An 18,241-nucleotide genomic window follows, 5' to 3' on the forward strand; every position below is an offset into this window, starting at 1 on the left:
TTCAATCTTTGATGTTATGCGTGTTTCCTGCGACTCCAGTTGGGATGACATTTGTCTTTCCTGGGCTTCAATATTGGATGTTATAAAGTTCTCCTGGGATTCTAGTTGTGTTTCCATCTTGGATGTTATTTTTTTGTGTCCTGTGATTCTAGTTGAGATGCCATTGTCGATGCTTGAGCAGATATTGCAGCCAAAATCATGTCCTAGTCTGTGGTCGCAACTGTCTACGATGTTTCGTTTTTCTGTTCAATTTTTGTTGTTGTTTCGTCCCTATCAGGATGAAAGACATCATCATCCACATTAATTCCTTCCGACTCCATAGCGTCTCATAGTCGTGCCTGAAGTTCGAGTTTATTGCCGGTTGTATTCAATCCACGGCTCTCCAACTCCTTCTTCAGTTGCTGGATCTTCAATTCACTTAACTTTGCCATGTCCATGTTGTCCTCTGAAATTTATTCAACAATTCCTCTTCTGACACCAATTGTAACGAATTTAGTGAAACTCCGCTTATCTTACACCTTTTACTAACGTTCGTATCGCTAAACTGTTGAATAAATAACTCAGATATTCAATAAAGCAAATTGGCCTTTATTGATATACTTCACAATAACACTGATACTTCACAAATAATAGCTTGCTTAAATCAAATTGATTGCTGTTTACTCAACTTTTGCTCCTTTTATAGTCTCTGCAGTCTCGTTCGCAGCGTTCCTTCTTCTAGAATTTACTACTTGTTTACCAGCTATAAACTTATCAGCTATAAACTACAGATGCACGATTATAGCTTCTGGCATAACCATAGGCACGTGTGTATGTGAGTTATACTTCCAACGATGATTGTCTACTTTTGGGAGTATCTCAGATATATGCATGTGTTTGTGCGTTTCTCTCCGCTGCTTGTATGGACATATGTGTAGACATATTGATTGATTTATTTATGAGCATACAAGTCACTGCTCAGTATCGGCTTAGAGGTGATAGTATTCTTAGTGTTGCTAATATTCGTCACAATACTTTGAAGTTTCACCCTAATGTACATAAGAAATAAATTAAGATAAGTGATATCCCACACATTAAGCATTTGAAGGGAAGTACCCTTGTTGGTTGGCGGTTGCCTATTTCTGCCTGACTATGCACTGACTTCTTCATTTACACAATACTTTTCTTGTTCTTATTATTGTTGGTACACAGCACACAAGATATGGAGCCTCGCAGCAGAAAAAGTTGGCAGTCTGTCAAGAGAATAGAACGTGTGAACGTGTAAAATATTGTTTCATATTTTTCAAGCGTTTATGTTTAGGATTTTTTTTATTACTTTTTTGCGCAAGTGACTGAAAATAGCAACCCAAGAAGCGTTGTTATCTGATAAGCTGATGACTTCTTTTGCATGAAGGGGTTAGTTGTTGACAGTGATAAGCACTTAACTGTATGCTTGGGATTTACAACAAACACTTAAAGTGGTTGACTTCAAAAGTTAACTTATTATGGAATATTGCATTAAAATTAAATTAAGCTAAAACAAAATATTTATGTACAAGATACCAGGAAAAAAAATTAGTAAATAGCACTCAATAAAGGACACACACCAAAAGTCATGTGAATGGCTAGAAGTTGATAAAACTTTCAAATACATATATGCAATTGCAGTATGCTCTTACATATGTAAGTCCATGAGTGGATTTGCAAGATCAAGGCAATTTTACATATATTAAATGTGTTTAAAGAAACAAATTTTAATCCTTGCCGAAAATGAAGAAAGTCTGTAAAATTTATTGTAAAGTAGCTGCTTAGGACAACAATAATACAATTCATTATACATACATAGCTGACTCCCTACATTGGTATTGTAGCTAAGGACCTTGGAAGATGAATGTGAGTAAATTCTTGTTGTAAGCATTTTTATTCGTATGTATGCATATAAGACTGAATACTGGTTAGTACTCAGATCAAATGATAAGGTTGGTTTGAAATGAAGTTTATAAAGTAGAAATGTAGATATTTCAAACTGTGTAAATAATAGTTAAGAAAATACTTGAAAAGAAGCATACAATTTTGAACAAAATTTTATTTACTCTTTTTAGCAAAATTACCTGTTCAGCAAGTGGCATAAAACTAAACTCGGTACCAAGTAAATTTGCTCCTTTTTTGCATTAAAAGTTAGTTTTAAACCGATTTTGGAAAATTGTTATAGTGAGACCAAGTTTTTCAGTTCAAGTTCAACTCAGTTTATCAGTTAAACTACGCTTAAACTTTTTCTGCAATTTTTCAGTCTACTTTAACTGAAGTTTAAGTTGAGCTTAAAGGTCGATCTGGCAGGGTTAAACTCTAGTTTACCTATCAGTTATTTGCGTACGTTCAAAATGGCGTCGAATATACCCAACAAGCATTTGGGCTTGTGTACCATTATAGCTCATGGTGATAACTAGCCATACTTCTAAAATCTCAAGAGTTGTTTCGAAACAGTGGATCAACTCGAGAATCATAGTGCACTCAGCAAAAGAGGAAATTTTTTGTAAAGCAAAAAATGCTATTACTTAAGTTGAAAAAAATTTAATTAACAACTTGTGGTTCTCTAGCTGGACCTAAATGTAATATTCCATACTACAGTAGTTTCACGAAAATAAAATAAATTATATATAATAAATTTTTGATAAATTACGCTTCATTACTGCTATCAATCAGGTGCTTAATTCTCACAATAAGCAGCTGCTGGTTTTGGTGGTACCACCTAGGAGATTTTTTTTTCAACTCCACCTCAACTCGATATCCACTGTAGGTTATCAACTGCAGAAATGTGTTGGATATTCATTTGACAACTGTACATTTCCCAAAATCTCTCAAAGATTTGATAATAATTCGATAGTGATAATAACGTTGAAGATCAACTCCAGAACTCTAAATTTTACAAAACTTCTTAAAGGTTGGATAGTAATTGGAGAATAAAATTGGATATAAACCCGAATACTATCTGGTTTAAGAATAATTAAATAATTATGTTGGATATCACCTCCGGAACTATATATATATTTCGGTGTGAAAATATTTTTACATGTTTGTTGGGTAAACAAAATCCAGCTGTTCCCGTATCTACAAATTATACAGATAATAAAAAACCATTGTTGCCGTACAAAAAGGCTACCCAAAGGCGGCCTTAAACTGCGACTGAAAAACCGCTGAGTAGTTTAACTGGAGTTTGAATTTTACTAGAGTTTAAGCAAACTTAGTTTAAGCTTAGCTTAACCAACTCCTGAAAAACTAGGCCTTAGAACTGCCTAGAAGCAAGATCGTTAAAGAATTCTAAATCGTTCCATACTCAACTGTGCTACAAAGGAAATGAGTGGACAAGGAGGTGAGTGGATATCGCACTTGTTTTATTCACAATGGCTACTACTCTGCTTTTTCAGAGACTACTAAAAGAAAGAGATTAATAATATGTAAGAGGTAGGCGCTAAAAATTATTTCGCTAGCTGACGTCCTCTTGTTTAGGTGGATTTGAAAAGTAACGTTTGAGATTTGAAAATAATACTTGTTCTCGAGTGCATCCCATATCGAGATTGAACGAAAAAGTTTATTGGGATACTTCCATAGGCGCACACGTAAATCATTATATTTTTATTTCTTACGTCTACAACTTACACACAAAGTAGGAGATTGTGCTTTTGTGATGTCATGAAAGGGAATTTGGTTTAGAAATAACCCTTACTAATTTACTTATTGTACTTGAATTAGTTTTACGAAAAGTTTTATTTATACAATGGCTAACAATCAATATGTATGCATAAATTAATTTAAGAAAGTTTAGATTAGGGCGCATAAGCTTTTGATATTATTTGACCTAGAAACTTATAGAAAACACTTCAGCCAATTTAGTGCATATTAAATGGAGCTGAAAAAGGTTGATTTATTTGGAACGTAAAAAGAAAATTGTTTAAATAGAAAAGCGTTTGTTTAAAAAGTACTAAACACATATTGCGCTAAAAACAAATAAATCGACCGAAATTGGAATTACTTAAGGTGGCGCTGTATACGGAGACGGCCTGTATGCTCCTTCTCAGTGAAAGGGCGCAAAGTTTGCATTTTCTGTGATAGCTAGACAGCACTCATTGCACTAAGCTCACATCATCTATGGCCATCACCTGTTGCAAGAGGTTCTTTCATTTCGCAGCTAACTATTCAAATATAAAGCTTATATGAATTTCTGATTACCGGAATATTAAGGGTCACGCGCAGGCAGATGAACTGGCAAAGGCTGGGTACTTAATCAATCAAAAGAAACAAGCATAGCAGATTCCAGGAGATAGCACTTGCCTTGGCATGCCTCGGACGTCTGCAGGATAGCCAAGCAAACATGCCCAACTTAGAATCTTTAGAATCACCACTACAGCCAAAAAACAAATTGTGTCAGGTTCATTGGCAGAACCATACGGACAGAGTATCGACAAGCCCTACAAAAATTATGAGTTATTGGCTCCAGGTGAATAAAAAGGCACCCTGTTCGCTACTTGGGCCTGGGTCTTTTAGTATAAGGGGAGAGGTAATTTTATCCAGTCGACGATATGCAAATGTAAACTTTTGTGTGTGTTTGTTGTTTTGTTATTGTTATGTATGCAAGATCTTTTAATAACTTTAATATATTTATTTAATCCTATTAAACATTGTATTTTCGACAGACACATTTTACCACTTTTCCCCCCACATCTATTTACTTTTTGTATGTATGCGGTGAAAGTGGGTGGTTGTGGGTCGGTATGAATGTATCACCCGCACCAATTTTATGAATAAACAATTCTCACATATTTGAAAAGCCGTGACAAAAGTTTCACGTTGATGCTTCTACTGGAAGTATTTTTGGCCACCAACCCCATATAAGACCAACCACCGTGCACTATTAGACTCAGAAGGTACAATGGAGTTCAGTTGATAAAGCTGAACATTATAAGCATCTTGAAATGGTTAAAGGGAGTATTTCAAAGTTTTCAAGGCAAGGGCTGCTTTTAAAATGTGGTGAGGTACGAGGACGCGGGAAACTGTTTCAGCACAAGAATAGTCACACAGAACGATACGTGCTTGAAAAGTGCTTTGCATCTATGCTTCCTCCAAATAAGTAAAACGTTTATAAATAAATATATTAGCCACCACCGTCAAACTCTGGGGGTTAATATCTTCCTAGTCTCTGAATATCCAACTATTCTCTAAAGCTTTATATTTGTAGGTGGCCTAAAACTAGGACCACCTAGACTTCAGAGAATATTCTTGTTATATTGAATAGTTTTTCCAACCCTACGGCTAATATATGGGTGCCATCATTGGTTGACTGTCATTGATCCTAGAAGTAATAGTTTGATTTTTATTGCAGCGTATGTATATTATGAGCTTGTGGCTCCAAACAAAAATTTTTAAAAGCTACCAAAATTCGTACAAATCACATAAAACGTTTATACTAAAATTTCAACACACTAACCAGAGATGGGCGGAATTTTAGATTTGCATCCGCCTTTTTTGATGTCCATAACAGCAGCAAGTCTATCACCGTTGCGGTTATGGTGTGGGGTGGCATTGACGATAGCGGCAAACCTCTGTGTGGCAACATGCGACGCGTCGGTACTTTTGGCTTTGCTTTTATTAGCGCGTCAAGCTAATTTATCTTCTGCAAGGTTGGGCGCATGATTTTTATTGCATGGCATTGCATTTCATTTGAGTTGGACTTTTATTCTAAAAAACTTTTCATAGAGGCGTTTTTCTTTCTCTCATTCATATTATTTTATTGAAACCAATTGAATTCGTTTCATGCGCGACCTTTTCAAATATTTGTTTTTTTTAGTTCTATTCACTTTGTGTCCCAATTGGACTATGAGTCAACCACCCGAAAGGTTGCTGGGCAAATACTTTGTAAAAAAACGTGCTAAAGTCATCTTTCTAAGTTTAGTTTTGTATAGAGTGTATAATAAATAAATTTCAATAAATGTAGGAATACATTTTGAAAAGAGTGCGCTTTCGTAAAGCAAAGAGTGAAAGGTTGGTTTTGATTTGTTTGATATAAAAAGGTGAATAAGTTTCGGATAGGAACACAACAGGCTCCTTGCTCAGAAAAATTTGAAAGCAGACTTTTAGCAGTTATCGTTATACAAATTTTGGCTATTGGTTCAAAGACAAACAATTTCCTCTTCAGAAGCTGTCAGTATAAAACGAAGTACTTACTGTCGTCCTAGAAAGAACGGGGGAATTCGCGCCTTGGGAGGCACGTCGCGTGAAAGTTCTATCTCGGGCAAAAAAAATCACTCTTGACAAGTCTCTCATCATGGCGTGGTGACATACGGTCAACCACCAAAATGTCAATTGATGTTATGACTTTATGAAATCATCACAAGGTCAAATTTCAAATGGTACGAATGTGAACGATATTGATAATATTGCAACGAATTTAGTGAAACTCCGCTTATTGTACACCTTCTACTAACCTTCGTATCACTAAATTGATACATAAATAACTGCAATATTCAATAATGCAAAAATGGTCTTTATTAATCTACTTTGAAAGTACTTCACAATTAAAGTTCACTTCGCAATTGATAGCGTGCTTAACTCAAACTGATTACAGATTACTCAGCTTTCGCTGCTTTTATACTCTGTGCCCATATGTCTAGACGTTTCTTCTGCTCGAATTTTCTACTTGGTTACCAGCTATACGCTACCAGCTATAAACTGCAGATACACGTATATAGCCTCTCGCATAGCCATATGCGCGTGTATATGTGAGTACTACTTCCGCCGATGACTACATCTGTATGTGAGTTATCTCTTCGTTGCCTTTTATGTATGTGGGTAAATGATGACTAATGTGTTTATGTAGCTTGCTTAATGTTTCTGAGACAGAGATTTTTATATATATTGTGGATTCACATCTGTGATATGTCGGAATAAAAAGAGGGCCGCTCAATTTTTTTTTTTTTAAATAAGATTAGCTTATTAAAATAAAGCCTAAGAAAATTTCGGAATGAATTCCTATATTTTGGTTTTATTCAGGTGATAGATCTTATCGATAAGAACCATTTCAACTTAATGTCTTATTAATCCTATGGAGTCTACGTCTTAAATACACTTAGAGGCCATTCAGACAGATTTAAAGTTTAAAGCCAATTGACCTTGGCCATAAGGTTATAGATAACAATTAAATAAGGTCATTTGGTATTATGTTCTCTTTGTATGCTCATAAGGTCAATTGGCTTATGGGCGTTGACTTTTTGTCACGCCACCCTCATTACGAGAAGCATGTGGACGAGGACTTTTTCTCCCTTGGTGCTCTAAAATGGCGGCAACTACAGCAAAACAGGGAAAGCTAATGTGGCTTGTTACGCAACGGCCGAAATCGCTGAGACGGCTAAGCGCCAATTAGTTTGGGTGTCAGCAGCGGCGGTACGTATTGATAAAGAAGTAAGACTGCTCGGAAGGCAGATCGAAGATTGCTCTCAGTAAGCAGGAGTGAGAACCGAGTGGAGAAATCACATGCTGTCTTTGTCGTGATTAGCTTTTCGGAAAACTTTCCCTGAGTTGGTTGCAATTTATTTTCTGTACAAAGTCGTGTACGTATCATGGCTGCCACAAGGTAGTAGTCGATATTTCGACGTCGTAGAATGCACACATACAGATCACTGGAGCTATGCCTGCCGTCGATCACAACGTGATCGATTTGGTTTAGTGTTCTTCGATCAGAAGACGGTCAAGTAAGATGGCGTTACTTCGTATGCTGGAACCGTGCACTGCAAATGACGATTTTTCGAGCCACGGAGAATTCATTCAGCCTCAATCCGTTGGGAGATTTTGCATTGTGGAGGCTAAATTTTCGAACTCAAGAGCAAAACACCTCTTCCCTCCCTGGTGTTAAAGTCACCTAGTATTATTTGAGTATCTTGACCAAGAAAGTCATCGTGTGGCTTTTCAAGTTTTGTATAGAAGAAGTCCTTATCCTTTTCCTCAGCACTGAATACTTACTTACTTACATACTTAATTGGCGCTTAACCGTCTAAACGGTTACGGCCGTCCAACAAGGCGTGCCAGTCGCTCCTTCGCACCGCCAACCGGCGCCAATTGGTCACACCAAGGGAGTTTAAATCGTTTTCCACCTGGTCCTTCCAACGGAGTGGGGGCCGCCCTCTACCTCTGCTTCCTTAGGCGGGTTCCGATAGAAACACTTTCTTGGCCGAAGCATCATCTTTCATTCGCATAACATGGCCTAGCCAGCGCAGCCGCTGCGTTTTAATTCGCTGGACTATGTGGATGTCTGCGTATAGCTCGTACAGCTCATCACTAAATCTTCTTCGGTACTCGCCATCGCCAACGCATTGAATAACTTTGCCTTAATGCGGATTGCGGCGAGACGCTTGTTCACAGCCGCGAACGATTATACTTGGCAGCGAAGTATCTTTCCCTCCATAAAACGCGTTTGTTCTTATGGCCACTGCAGGTCGCCAAACCCTATCGCTATTTTGCTTAGACGAGCATATCAACCTACCCGGGGTACATTATCTCGATAATATGACGGAGGTAAGGAAAAATAATTTTTTGCTTCTTATTAAGTTCGTATAAGAAAAGGCATGGTTAAATAGAGACAAAGTAGGAAATATATGCTTTGATTTATATATGTGATGGATCAGGCATCTACTGAGTGCATCAAAAGAGTGTGTTGTAGTTTTACGAGGGTGACCCCATGGTATTCTAAAATACACAGATCTGTATCCAATATAGTTGGTACCAATGGATTTAGTTTTGGTGGTCAAGGCAACCAGCCATGGTGATGTAGGAGGCCTTATTCCACTTCTTCCATTTATAGGTATATGGCACCCGATTGCTCGGCAACTCCACTGCGAGCTCGAGCTTTTCTCAGTATTACTCTCTCATAATCTGATGAAGTTGATAATAAGTATGTTTTATGTGTGTACCTATGTATCACAATGAAGTGATGTGACCAATCTTTTCTGCAGAGCGGGTGCAACAATTTGGGGACATGCTTTGTCTTGCAAATTTAACTAAAGCACATTTGTTAAGGCCAACGTTTCCGCTGCCATCAGCATATGATTGCAATTGTACCTTCGCAAAATGCGTGGTGGGTTTGGCACATAAAGAATATCAGGGCGAGTGAAGACTTACTAAGAGTGAGGCCGCCCGATTGAGCTCCATTCTCACAAAACGCTAGGTAGAATTTAATACGTGATTTCGTAAAAACTTAGTTTGGTTTATTGCATTGCCTTCCTTATAGATAAGACAGATCACACTTAAAATCTAATACCGGACGTGCGCTCGTCCGGCCAGTTTTAGTTTATTAACTCGTTACCATCTCTTCACAAGCGTATACATATTAACAGATCAAAGAGTAGTCTGTCTCTTAGCATATCGATTTTGTCATAGATGGCGGAACGTATATTTCGCTATCAGAGATTGAGGCATAAAGTTCGTTAGCTCAACTGGTATATAAAGTTGTAGACACTCTGTACGTCAGCTACCATGTCACCATTCTCGTTTGTGCTGAATGTTTTTCCAGGTCTCAAACAATTCATAATTCGTCAAATTTTCGGGAATTATTTCTATCAGTCAGTATCTGGAGCTACTTTGCCCTGCGCGTAAGGCCTCGTGTTTTTTTCTTCTAGTTGAGCGACTTAAGGGCAAGATAAGGCTCCAATTCTTGGATCGCTGCTTTCACTCTTTTCGCAACATAGCGCGCTTTGCACATCTAGGCTGCCACAAGTTTATGCTACCACAAGATCACTGCCATCCAGAACTGTCGTGCTAAGACAGTTTTCTTCGACCATGAGATAGCCAAATAGCTTTGTGAACTTTTGCTAAAACCTGGTACGTGGAATGACAACATTCTGAGAGACTGTAAGGTCATCTTTTGTAGATGGTACATAAAAGAGGCCAAAGTCTCCGAATGCAGGCCTGAAGTCCTGCTCCTTACTCACCTTGGCATTGAGGTCGTCAAACATACTTTTGATTTCATTTCGGGCAGAAATACCTTTTGCCTTAAAACCTTACTCCTCAACAAATACATGTGCATTTACATATTAACTACAGTTTTATCAATTACCTTTAAACATGTATATCAATTTTTATTATAGTGGTATTAAATTCCCAAAACTACAAACATGGTGCGCATACCAGTACACTAACACTTTTCTGTACAGGTACAAATGCTAAATATGTAAAAAACCAATTATTTCCACAACCTTGTCCTGTGCATACAACTACTGATTTTGACCAAACTGCGGCCTAACTAAGTGGCGATGTCTATCAATGTGGCATGGCTATTAATACATTGTTGATCTGGCGTCCCTGGTAAACAAAACTGACACAAGCTGGGGAATTTTATCCTATTGTGAATAAACAATAACGTCTGCCTATGAAATGGAAAAATTGACTTGAGGGTTGTCAGTGATGACAAACATCCCATGATGTGTTGATAATATGTTTGTATGTGTGTGTATGTTTATTGGAAAACATTAGATTTCTCTTTGGAGATTCAGGAAATTTAAATCTCCAATTTTCTTCTTTTCTAAGGGAACGGTGAAATGTAGAGGGATTGATGTTCTGATTACTTTAAGGAGACTATATTTAATAAAATTTTAACCGAAACCAAAGTGCGACACCCCTTAAAAGCTTTCAACTTGGACCACCATAGCCTTATCGATTACGGGTACTAGTCTTCATCGAAAAATCTTTGCGTGTATGCGTGACTGAAAAAAAACTACCACCTAAAGTACCACCCTAATATGCATTTACATACAAATGTATTCAAAGTTACATATCGGCTTATATGAGCTTCCTCGAACGTCATATAGCCAATAGTGGAACATTGTTGATTCTATAGAAGTTACTTTATTGTTTCAGTATCACGTTGAAAGTTTTAGATATTTATTAGATACGACCATTTCATCGTAAAACAAGCACCAAGTGGTCTTTGGCGTTTCAGGCTTGCTGTCAAGTTCTTCTCATTGGGCTGAATGCCTAAAATCGGTTTAGTTGTTGTGGCATTACAAAACAATTTGGTTGCAAAGACACATTTCTACCTGGCTACCATTAGCATGGTAAATTTGCCTTGAATTTGATCTTTAGTATTGAAAAAATTGTTAAGTTATTATAAATTTGCGTATCCGAAAACGTCTATCTCTTTGACTGGGCTCGTGTAAATTGGCGCAGAAAATGACGTCACCACAACAGTCTGTGCCAATCCAACAAGGGCTGCCGTCACAAGTGGTGGGTCATTATGGACTACGGCACTTAATTAATTGAAAGGAGTTGAAGATAATATAGGATATTTTGCGTCTTTAAGTCTGTCCAATACTAAGTGTAGACATATTTTGGTAGGTTTTTCAGCGGTAAAACACTTATAATAATATAACAGATGAAATAGCGGTGTCAAAGATGAAGACGAGTTGTGAAAAAGAGAGGGTAAAAGGAAAGGCAATGAACAAGGCAAAGAAACAGGGAAGGACGAGTATTACGAACATAGCAGAGAAGGGTTATAGAAGTGGATAGCAGGAACGTAGACGGAGGGTGAGAACAGTGGAAGATGGAAAGTTAATGGCAGAGAAGTATGGAAGGAATAAGAAAGGGAGGATGAGATGGAAAGGCGGCAGTTTGTATATTACAGAATAATGAGAAGGACTAGAAGAAAATAAAAAGATGGAAGCGAAGGCCGAAGCTGATGGCAGAGGAAAAGGAAGAAAAATGAAAGGAATGTATGAAAAATTAGAATAAAAGGAAGGATGGACAAATCGGTAGATAAGAAATATTATGAAATTCCTAATTGCTAACTGGCGGCCGCCGTGGTGTGATGGTAGCGTGCTCCGTCCGTTATTTATTTAATTGCTAACTGCAGGCTATCAGGCCTCGATGCACTGCGAACTTTTTTTATATTAATTGTGTTTAACCTTTAAACCTATTATGTGAAGGCTTTTAATGTATACAAGATCTTCCTCAGGGTTCCCATATTCATATTACCAAAGGATTAAGAGTTACGCTACTTAAATGGGAGAGTACCTGCTTTGCCAGAGCAATATATTCACAGCTCACAAAAGTGAAAGGTTTGTGTATCGGATAGATTTACCTTAATTAGATAATATCGTGGACTACAATGTCCCATAGCTCGTAGGTTCTGACTGTTTAGATTAATAAGTTTGACGGATACTCTTTTTGTTGCGAGTATAACAAATTTAGCCTCTGTTAACCTTGGGAATTTATGCATTTTCTGATCTGCTTTGTTCCTTACCTTCATGTCCCTGATGCTCGGGAACCCATATTTACAAAACCTTGTATTTGGCTCCCAGACCATTTATCACATATTCACTAGGTAGGAAGTAAATGTATAACACTGCAATGCACGTAATGTTGCCTGGCTGTCTAACATATTGGCGATACACCTCGAGGATAAGCTTCTTCGTAGACATTCTCTTACGCAAGCTTATATAGCATGGACTTCTGCCTAAAAAAATAGTAGGGTAGCATCCCATCGGTATCAATTTCTTGATGTTCGGCCAATAGGTGCCAGCTTTCTCTTCTCCATTTTCAAATTTTGATCTATCCGCGAACCAAGCATTTAGGTCAGGCTCAGTATATGAATTTCCTGTTATCCAAAAATTGTTGTCCATAATGGACAACTCAAAATTCCGTGAGACTCTGAGCGTAGGGGCCATTCCACTAAGTAGCTGCAATACGGGATTTCCTTCGAATTTTTATTTTTTTTTATTTTCATATACCTTCTCATGTTTTCACTTTTTAGCCCAGAGATATTTTGAAGTCTTAAGGCCTTTATCTCATGTGATTTTTTAAATCTAACTGCACTATATACACTAATTTTGTTCATAAAACATATTTTTATCGGACGGATAAACCTTAAAGCTTAGATGAGAGAACGACCCTTGTGTAGTGAGTTTTGCCTCGTTTTCTATTAGCATAACGAAAGTGCATCAGCAGGGGACCCGTTATGCCAACACAAACTAGTCGATACAATCTTCGGCCACCAAATTGAGGGAGCATAGGTGACAATTGGCTGCACAACAGAATTAAATGTCAAGTATAACATTTTGGGGGAAAGAGTTTATATTAGAGCATAGACCTTCAAAAATTTAAAGCGACTGTCCTTTCGCATACACAATGAAAGCAAAATTGTATGTAATAAAGCGTAAGAGGATTTACTAGTAAAGAAAACTACACCCAACCAGAGACGTACGAAAGCAGCAGGGCAAGCCCTGCAGCTGCTCCGCAAAGGGATACAAATATTTTATTGCAAATGTTGCTTTTTAAAGCGCCAAATACACGACACGAATATTTCCGCGAACATTCCCGTTATGTTATGTTTCTGCGACCTTTTCTGTCGTGTATGGTGGTGTTTGCCAGTTCGCGCGTGTATGTCGAAATAGCTCATAATCGTACTAATTTCTGAACGGAACAGACGTGCGCGGAAAAGTAAAATGGACAATAAAAAATTTCTGAGTGAATTTATTGAAATGTATAAATCTTTGCCATCATTGTGGCAAGTAAAAAGCAAAGATTATTGTAATAGAATTAAAAAGAATAATGATTATGCGACTTTAATCGAAAAATTAAAAGAAGTAGGTCCTGATGCCACAAAGGATACAGTTATAAAAAAAATAAGTAGTTTGCGGGCGCAATTGCTGTCAAAAATTTTAAGTCTTCAAAGCTATTGCCACTAGCTAGAAAGCGCAAAGTTAAAGCAAGGCGGTGATGAGGGGGAATCGCTTCTCTCATTATTGTATCCCGTTTCGTTATGAGTGGCAAAATTTTTTGTAAAAGTTGGTCAAATGTTGCCTTGCTCATACGAACGTAATTTTTAAAATTATTTTGTGACGTGACTTCCAGTTCTTTAATAAGCTCACTTTGTCCAAGAACTGCTCGTTTTTTAAACCATTCTTTGCACCAAAGTCTTTTTTTGCGATCTTCTCTCTTTTTTTACGCTTAATTGCCACAGCGAGCAATATTGCTGCAGCACAATTGTTGTCCGTATTCATCGCTGTCTGAAAGAGAACCAATGTTCGGCCAAAAGTTCGTATGATGTATGGCCAAAGCTGCGAACAAGATTGCGGAATGTTCGCGGAAATGTTCGTGTCGTGTATTTGGCGCTTAAATCTATTAAAATTCGATAATACCTCTTCCAGAGACTTAAAGAAGTATTAAGGGCTTCGAAGTAAGGCCAAAATCTACACATATTCAATCTTCTTAACTAAATTTCTTTTGAGTAAATCATGCATTCAATTATCAAAATAGCATATACTTTATAGGATTCACCAACACCTCAATACCAAACAAATCAGCCAAACGGCTACATACGTATGCGATTAATATTACACCGTCACAAACACGATATGTCACATCATCATTGTTGGCGCAAAAACTAGTTACAAGCCGTTGAAGAGCACACAAAAGCAAATTTACATTGTAGACCCACAGAGCTTAATACAAGCCTATAACATCATACGTGAAAGGTTATTTGCATTGGTTTGGTAATGTTGGCCACATAGTTCGCTCAAAGGGCTAAGAAGCGAGCGGTTTAATAACTACACTGTATACATATCTTTGGAGCTTGTCAAAATATTGCATGTCAGACAAAACAATCAAGCGCTCTATCAGCTAACAAACCTGGTTCATCATATGGGGACACGTGCGTTAATATAAATACAGGCAAAAATGTGGTCATGCTAAATTAATTTTGTGCGTGTAGTATATCTACTAAGGTATCCCCTGTATTTCTAGCTCTTGCTTACAAAAATATACAAAGACATGTCAGCGATTTTAGCCCTTCAAATTGTGTCAGCGTACGACCCGAACTACGCTTGTGTCCTGTTTGCAGAAAATTCCCGAAAAAGTACAGAAATTCATATTTTATGATATGCATATATGTACAGATATGCGTGAATATAAGCAGGAATTCTATGTAGCCCTTACTAAAATCGGCAATACTTAATGCACTACCATAAAAAGTACTTCGTAAGTGACAAAGAGTTGAAATAAAACTGACAGCATGGAATAAACCATATAGCCCCTGCCTTACCTTACCTATGCAAGGCATCTCTACTGCTCGGCTATACTCCAAATAAATTCATACTAAAACCAGGGAATTCCGAGCAACTGCCCTTATCGTATGGACTCAAGTCGTTTCTCCTAAAAGGTGTGGAGACAATTTTGGATCAGCACATTAGGGAGGTCAACTTGACCTAATAATTTGCATCCTGTGGATGTACGATCTAATGCAGCAAACCATGCGCATCATAGAAAGGTGGTGTGATAGAAGAAAACTATCCATGCCATAATCATCCCTAAGTGGCACCAAAATAAGATTTTCAATGAAGGAAATATACCTAGGGGTTGCAATGGACAAAAGCTTTACCTGGAATGCTCATCTGGGTGATACCTTAAACAAAGCAAAAGGAACTTGCACTCGAATCCATGGATATCTCCCAAAATGGTTTACTAGATATCTAGTATTGCCTGATGGAATACTTGACGAAAGTGGTGGGGTTACTTAGACCTTAGGAAGTTTAGTATGTTTGATTGCTTTCTTCTTGTTTAGGTTTTGGTGATTCGAGGGGCGAATAGTTTTTTTGTTATGATTATATTATTTGTTATTTTTAGTGTACTGTATATTATTTTATTGTTTAGAGAGATTGCCATATGTATTAGTTGGGGCGAGCACTGGAGGTTCTAAGGTATTGGCTGCGAGTTGAGCCACCTTATTTTGCTTTGAAAAACCCGCGTTGGGATAAAAAATTTAACTAATGTCTTTAGAGTATTTCACTAATCAGTTGAGAATTACAAGCGCATTCAATGGCAAATAAAAGAAACGAAAGAAAAATGTTCGCTAATTCATTTAAGCACTTCTCTTAAATAAACACTTTTGGGAATGCAACATACTTGCAAACTGGAAACACATAACACAGGATTAAAACGGAGTGGAACAAAATGTGAAAATGGCTCAAAGTCAACTGTTAGTCTCCAATGTATCGGATTAAATTGAAAGTCAAGAAGCTCGCGAGTATTACAATTATTTCGAGATTCGAGGATTTCGCGATAAGCCGATTTCTCGATGGACTTTCAAGGATTAAGTGCAAGTGCTGTACTGCATTACCTATATGTGAACACTTCTTAAGTACTCCAAAACTGCGCAAATGCGCTGTTTGGTATAGGAAGTCTTGCAGGATATACAGAGACATTCAAACGTATGAATTCGTCATATTTATAGTCATACTAACATAAATATTTACGAATCATAAAAAAGTCCTTAATTTGTTCCCTTTCGCTTTCTCATGCTTGTTTGTTTTGCTAAGCGAATTTGCTTTCATTAGGTTTTGTTTTTGTTAAGATATTAAATATGTTTTTCTTTTGAAAAGGGGGAAAACATCTGTTTGGACAATAATAGATATTATATTTTTTCATCAGCATTAAGAAGATTCTACGTTGCTAAATAATTTTACAGGTGACAAATTCATTTTGGTCAACATAGGAGTAAATTAAGTTATTGATGCAGGGGCTTCTATAAGTAGAGAGCTGATGCAAGTTAGTATACTAAAGAAACTATAGCATTAGAAACACATTTTTTTGGTTGAGTTGGTAAAAAATTGTGTCACTTCGGGGGAACCATTAAATAGTATAGATTATGAAACACTTTTGAGCGGGTTTCACAACGATTTGTACTCGGTTAAAAGTTTGAGCCTAAATCTGAACTAAAATCATTATTAAAATGCTGCAACAAAAACTTTTGTGAATCAGATATGATGAAAGTTATGACCTATGTACATATATATGTATATGCCAAAAACGTTGAGTAAACAAAGCAACTAAAGAACAAACATTCATATTGTAACGATTTTTGGGAAATAACGCTTATTTGCAACCTTCTACTAACGTTCGAATCACTAAACTGTTGACTAATAACTCCAGTATTCAATAATGCAAAATGACCTTTATTAAAATACTTAACAATAACACTTCTACTTCTCAACAGATAGCGTGCTTAAATCAAACTGATTACTGCTTACCCAGCTTTAACTCCCTTTACACTCTGGGATGTCTCGTTCGCATACTTCAGGCGTTTCTATTTCTAGAATTTACTACTCGTTTACCAGCTATAAATTTATCAGCTATGACTACAGATGCACGATTATTATAGCTTCTCGCATGTATATGTCAGTGATAATTCCACAGATGATTGCCTACTTTTGGGAGTATCTCAGATATATGCATGTGCTTGTGCGTTTCTCTCCTCTGCTATGTATAGACATAATGATTGATTTGTTGATGCGCATACATGTCACTGCTTAGTATTGGCTTAGAGATGATAGTATCCCTTAGTGTTGCTAATATTCGTCACAATATTTTATTTTGAAAAAATTTTCTTTCATATTCAATTTGAATAAAATTATAGCTTATAATGTGTCTTGCTGTTCCCGTTTTGAATTTGCATGCATTGTAGAGGTATACAAGTAGGATATGTAGCACCACGCACATACACAGCCACGCTCACCAGATCAAAATGCTTGCTCTTGTTCGTTTTTTTTTTTTTTGTGAATGCTATTTAGCACTGTTGTTCTTTAAACATACATACATAAATATGTAGGTGCAAAAAAATGTAGTAGCCGCTAACGAAAACTGCATAAATATTTAATTGTAAAATTACAAAGAAATACCCTTATTTATTTTCAAACCGGCTACCGTGGTGTGATGGTAGCGTGCTCCGCCTACCACACCGTATGCCCTGGGTTCACACCCCGGGCAAAGTAGCATCAACATTCTAGAAATAACATTTTTCAATTAGAAGAAAATTTTGCTAAGCTGGGTCGCCCCTCGGCAGTGTTTGGCAAGCGCTCCGGGTGTATTTCTGCCATGAAAAGCTCTCAGTGAAAACTCATCTGCCTTGCAGATGCCGTTCGGAATCGGCATAAAACATGTAGGTCCCGTCCGGCCGATTTGTATGGAAAATCAATAGGAGCACGACGCAAATTGGAAGAGAAACTCGGCCTTAGATCTCTTCGGAGGTCATTGCGCCTTACATTTATTTATTTATTTTTTTCCAACAAGCATTTAATTACATCTCTCTTTAAAATCCATATGTTTTGGACAATTTTATTTAACAAATTGTGATACTTTATTACAGGGGACGATTGCTAAAACACGACCAAATCCCACGGGGGATGTATTAAGTGACGCGTTTTTGCCTCGCTTCCAATGATTCTAATAC

This window comes from Eurosta solidaginis, chromosome 2 (assembly GCF_040869045.1).
Source record: "Eurosta solidaginis isolate ZX-2024a chromosome 2, ASM4086904v1, whole genome shotgun sequence".
Taxonomy (NCBI): Eukaryota; Metazoa; Arthropoda; class Insecta; order Diptera; family Tephritidae; genus Eurosta; species Eurosta solidaginis.